Source organism: Anomaloglossus baeobatrachus, chromosome 2 (assembly GCF_048569485.1).
Source record: "Anomaloglossus baeobatrachus isolate aAnoBae1 chromosome 2, aAnoBae1.hap1, whole genome shotgun sequence".
In the NCBI taxonomy this organism is placed as follows: domain Eukaryota; kingdom Metazoa; phylum Chordata; class Amphibia; order Anura; family Aromobatidae; genus Anomaloglossus; species Anomaloglossus baeobatrachus.
In genome coordinates this window covers 660,593,520-660,599,519 of record NC_134354.1, presented here as the reverse complement: position 1 = coordinate 660,599,519, position 6,000 = coordinate 660,593,520, and the positions used below count along the sequence as shown (strand labels likewise).

Genomic DNA, 6,000 nt, shown 5'->3' with positions numbered 1-6,000 from the left:
CACCTTCTCTGTCCATGCTGAAGAAAAGCAGGTGCAAACCATGATGCTGCCACCACCATGTTTGTAATTGGGGATGGTGTGTTCAGGGTGATGAGCTGTGTAGCTTTTGCGCCAAACATATCGTTTGGCATTGTGCCCAAATAGTTCAATTTGGTTTCATCTGACCAGAGCACCTTCTTCCACATGTTTGGTGTGTCTCCCAGGTGGCTTGTGGCAAACTTTAAATTATGCTTTTTATGGATATCTTTAAGAAATTGCTTTGTCCTTGCCACTTTTCCATAAAGGATAGACTTGTGCAGTGTACAACTGATTCTTGTCCTATGGACAGATTCTCGCACCTCAGCTATAGATCTCTGCAGTTCATCCAGAGTGATTATGGGCCTCTTGGCCTCATCAGTCATTTAGGACAACATTGGATCATTCAGAAATCTTCAATGAACTTCTGTAGTGAGTTTGCTGCACTGAAAGTAAAGGGGCCGAATAATATTCAATGTCCCACTTTTCAGTTTTTTGGTTTTTTTAAAAGTTTAAAATAAGCAATAAATTTCGTTCACCTTCACAATTGTGTCCCACTTGTTGATTCTTCACCATAAAATTAACATTTTTATCTTTGTTTGAAGCCTGAAATGTGGGAAAAGGTTGAAAAAGTCAAGGGAGCAGAATACTTTCGCAAGGCACTGTATATATTTTGTACCCTTAATGTTCAATTAGATTGGGAAAATTTGTGCATAAAAGAATATTTACTGTAAGACACATTGTGGATTTCCAAAATGCACTGCAGGTCAGTTTACACAGTGTAAAAAAAAAAAAAAAATGCAAAGTACTATGAAGAAAGAAGACACCTAAGGAATGTTGCATTTCCATATGCCATGCAGAATGTCACCTCAGAAGACGGAATGGTCTACAGTAATTCTTGGAATCCTCAGGGCTTCCAAAGGAATGTATGGAATGTATCCTAAAACTATCAGAATAAAAACTTTTTTTGCTCCATTTTTTCAGATGCTATTTAAGATGTCATAGTTCTCCGTAACCTTAATGCAGTGAAATGATCTTTACGAGTGACATATAATACTTTTTTAGCCCGTCTCTTCCATAAGGGTAATTCTTGCTTGGTTCTACAGCAGCCATATTACTGGTAGCTTACGAAGTCTCAAATTTCTCTGTGTCAGCCTTAACATCTCAGCTGTCTTGTCACCTCTACACTTGTCACTCCTCCTCATTGAAGGAGCAGTTTATCGTTTTGCTATCAGTGAGGTTGTGATATCTGTCCCAAGTCTTTGGCTGCAATACCTTTTGAAGATAAAATTATTTAGTGGATTTATACTTGAGGACCTCAGGTGAGTAATATTACCAAAGTGTGTGTTGGACATAAGGATTTACATTTTTCGTTGATGTGCGCTACAAGAATAATATTGTTTAACAGTGGGCAATCTTATCTTTTTGTTAATGCTCATACATGTATAAGATTTTAGTTTCCTGGGTTGGCCCAGTAAGCATCAAAATACTTTTAGATCTCAAAGGATAATGTTTGGTTGGAATCCTCTTACAATTTGTTTATGGAAATGGTGTCCTATCAGGAAAGCATGGGATGGACAGGTTGGATTTTCAGCTGTTTAATATTTAACGTTTCCTTAAATATGTCTAGAAATTATCTGTCTGTTATCCATCGCTCATCTTGCCTCAACTGAATGGAAATATGCATTCAAAAATGTTCAGGTTTATAGGGGCTACAGGGAGAAATCTTATTTTTACGTGAGACGTTTCATAAATGCCATAATTTGAGCTTGTAAGGAATTTTTCCACTAAGGAAACTTGCCCTCTCCCTTATGGGACATTAACCTTCAACCCCTCCTCTTGATCAACATTGCAGGAGAACAGTTTGAAGGTATTCTCATATCTTGCTTGAATGTCTTCTGTAAATGCTGTCACGTATCTATGTTGTTCAGTGACTCAACTCCTTTGGAATCTGCTGCTTAGGCCGTGTTCACATCACGTTTGTTGGAAAACTCCAGACCCTAATTTCTAAACATGAGCATTGGGATACTTTTGGCACCTGTCTAGCTGGAGGAGCTTTCTGTCATTAATTGCCTCTCAAAACATGCCTTGTGGAATATGGCTGCAAAAACTGATAATGAAAGAATGTTGCATTGGAAGGAAAATTCAGAACACCATTTGAAGAGAACATTACTGTACACAAGTTTTGGATAAACTCTTTTTCGGATTCTGGACAGGATATATTGTTGCCTGTCGTTAAGCAATATTCTATATGCATTGCGTATGCATTGAGTAACTAACAGCCTCACCATTACGAGAGTGCGACAGATTTAGGAGCTGATTGGTCTTGGGAAATGTTCATCTTTCCTATTTGTCACCATTCAGATGGAAAAGTTTCCTGTTTTAATGAAATACAAAGCTATAGATTAGTGATAAATCAGGGCACAGCCCATTAACCTCTTCACAACGTGGCAATTTTCATTTGTGTTTTTTCCTCCCCTTCATCCCACAGCCCTAAGTTTTTTATTTTTTAGTCCACGTAGACTTATAACGGCCTGTTTTTTGTGGAACTAGTTGTACTTTTGAATGACATTTACATTTTACCACATAGTGTAGTGTAAAATGGGGAAAATATTAAAAATGGGGAGAAATTGTGAACCCCCCCTAATCTGACATGGTTTTTGAGGAATTTTTACAGTGTACATTTTTTGTTAAAAATTACCTCACAATATGATTCTCCTCATAGGTACAATTACGGTGATACCAAGCCTGTACTTTTTTTTTTTTTATTATTATTATTATTTTAGTGTTGAAAACAAAATCAGAAGTATTTTTAAAAAAAAAAAAATTGTAGGTTGTGTTGACATTTCCAAAAACCCGTAACGTTTTCAGTTAATGGAGCGGTGTGATGACTTATTTTTTGCAGAGCGAGATATGTTTTTAGTATTCCCATTTTGGGATGGGAAAGATATGATGTTTTGATCGCCTGTTATAGCATTTTTGTGACAGTGCAGCAACCCCGAAATACTAATTATGGAGTTTTTGAATTTTTTATGTTTGCAGTGTACCGATCAGGTTAATTATGTTTACATTTGATAAGTCAGACTTTTCTGAATGTGGCAATACCACATGTGTATTATTATTTTTTTTTTTTACTCTTAGTTTTAATTGGGCAAAAGCAGGTGATTTTAACTTTTTCCTTTTTATTATTTTCAAAATTTTTTTAACTATTTTTTTATACTTCTCACTTTTCTTAATAGTTCACTAAAGGACTTGAAGCTGCAATCTTTGGATCGCTCATGCCATGCCAGTGCTACATATAGTGAAAATCCGTCTCCTTTGAAGTCCAGCCACAGGCAAGGTGGTGTTTCAAAGGAGCGTTGCTATGACAAACACTGAGATCTTCATCAGACCTCTTCTGTTATAGCAAGCCTTCAGTGACTCACAATCACATCATGGATGAGCTGATGAGAACTTAAAATTGCACGCCTACGTGCCGCCGTGTGTTTAATGCTGATTTAACAGGTTAATAATTGCGGGTGGAGCTCCACTTGTCATGCGATTGTTAGAGGCAGGTCCTGGCTGTAATACACACCAGTTACCTGCTGAGTATGGAGCAAGCTCACTCCATTAGGCTGGAGTTACACTTGCGAGAGACTCGCGCGGGTCTCACATCGCATCACCCGGCATGGCCACACACTCTCCTCACAGGAGCGGGTCAACTGCATGTATTTCTATGCAGCTGAGATGCTCCTGTCAGGAGAGCTGCAGGCCATGTCGGATGATGTGATGCAAGACTTGCACAAGTCTCTCACAAGTTTGACTCTGGCCTTAGCCGGCTACTTACACCTGCTTAAAATTTGCATAGTATTGTATGGCGAATGTTGTGAATAATGTAATTATAATGATTTTCTACAGTTTTAAAAATGTGAAAACCAATGAAAAAAATGTCCAAAAGTCCCCAGTGATTCACTATCACCTACTCCACCTGTATGTTTACATTTTTCGGTCTTTGTTATTGTATGCAGAAACCTATATTCTGATTAGAGAATAATTCCAGAAATGGTGAACCAGTATTTAGATTTTTTTTCTTCAGTCTACTTATAACATTAACCATTAGCCATGTAGTATATTTGAATCCTTTTGTATTTACATTTTTTTTATTTTTTTTTTTTAAAAAAAGACAGGAATTGAGGCATCAAGTTAAAACCTATAAATATACCAAATTATAACTTTTACATTTTTAAAACTTAAATTTTTGGTAAAATGTTGCGTTCTAAAATATTTATCCAGAAAGTTGAGAATACAAATTGTAAGGAATTTATCTGAACACACCTTCAAGCCTAAAAAGGAACTTTTGTGAATTCCTGTCTTGGTTTAAAATAAATACTCCCGTTATCTCAGACCATCTAAGACCGGCATCTCCACACTAATACATGAAGCGTTATGTACAAGAACTAGAGGTGGATGTTTCTATTAGGAACTGAGATCTTCCCTGTTTATTTCTCACATTCAGCCATTTTCCATCACTCATCAGCAGAAGCCCAAGGGCCAGCTTGCCCTTAGGCCACGTTCAGTATTTGGTCAGTATTTTACATCCATGTTTATAAGCCAAAACAGAACTGGTTTGAAGCAGACAGCAGCAGACAGCAGCCCGTGGCTGGCAGCTCTACCTTGGCTGGTAATCCAAGACAGAGGGCACCCCATGCTGTTATTTTTAATTAAATGTATAAGTTAAAACAAAAAAATGTGGGGTCTCCCCAAATTGAATCACCAGCCAAGGTAAAGCGGACCGCTGTGGTCTGGTATTCTCAGACTAGGGAGGTCCATGGTTATTGGACCCTCCCCAGCCTAAAAATAGCTGGCTGCAGCCGCCCCAGAAGTGGCACATCCATTAGATGCGCCAATCCTGATGCTTTGTCCCAGCTTATTCCATTGCCCTAGTGCGGTGGCAAACGGGGTAATATATGGGGTTGATACTAGAGGTGTAATGTCACCTGGCATCAAGCTCTAGCATTAGTGATGTCACGGCGTCTATCAGATACCCAACATCACAAACCCAGTCAGTATTAAAAAAAAAGGTAGACAAAATGTATTTAAAAATACACACCCCAACACATTCCCTCCTTCACCAATTTCTTGAAAAGAAAAAACAAATCCGGATCTGGCGTAATCCAATAAGGGGGTCACATGACAATCCATACTCACTGTTCTAATCAATGAAGAACAGAATGTTCCCCAGTGGCTGGGAGAGCAGTTCACTGATCTGAGCTAACATCATTAGGTCAGGCCAGGTCACTGCAGGGCATGCAGAGTGCAAACATCATGAGGTTAGCGGAGTTCATTACCCGCTGTGATGAACTGTGCTGAACTCATGACGTCAGTGCTCGTCACTGAGTTCCATGGCCACTGTGTTCTCACGCGAAGTATCCTGTGAGCCCGTGATGTCACCGCTAGTCACAGTCTCGGGCCACCTGTGAGACTTGATGTGAGAACGCGGCATCAGTCAGTGACAACCGCTGACGTCACAAGTTCAGCGGAGATCATCACAGCAGGTAATGATCTGAGCTAACCTCCTGATGTCGGCACTTGTCATCCTCGCAGCTGAGTCACTGTGGGGCTGGTCAGGACAGTGCAACATAGACTGCTGGGGCACCAGTAGACTGAAGCCACACGTAAGTTCTTCCATGGGGCTTCTGGAGATCCTAGAACCCATATGTGAGTCAGAAATGCATGCAGGCATATTCTCCAGGCTCTCCGCATTCAGTTTAATCACTTTCCCATCCATTTCAGCCTTTTGACCTCTTTGTTGGGTCCAGCAGAAAATTACTAACATTTCCCATTGACTTGCATTGTACTTGCTATTCGTAATGAATACACAAATATTATAAAGTATTCGATATGAGTATAGCGAATATGGATATTATGGTATTTGCTCATCTCTAATCAAGACACAGCACAAGTGTTTCAAATTTACACCGATATTATTAGTGTATATGAGTCTAG

The 6,000-nt window shown here is 39.2% G+C and overlaps 1 protein-coding gene across 3 annotated transcripts in view; it reads left to right on the top strand.

Annotated features, from left to right (window-relative positions):
* The first annotated feature begins 1,203 nt into the window (after positions 1-1,203).
* Positions 1,204-6,000, top strand: part of STAC3 (SH3 and cysteine rich domain 3) — a 159,579-nt gene continuing 154,782 nt past the window's right edge. For 2 of the 3 annotated variants that reach the window (XM_075337070.1, XM_075337069.1), the window contains exon 1: positions 1,204-1,337. The gene's annotated coding sequence lies outside the window, so the exon portion shown is untranslated. The remainder of the gene's footprint in view (positions 1,338-6,000) is intronic. The other variant, XM_075337068.1, reaches the window with a different exon arrangement.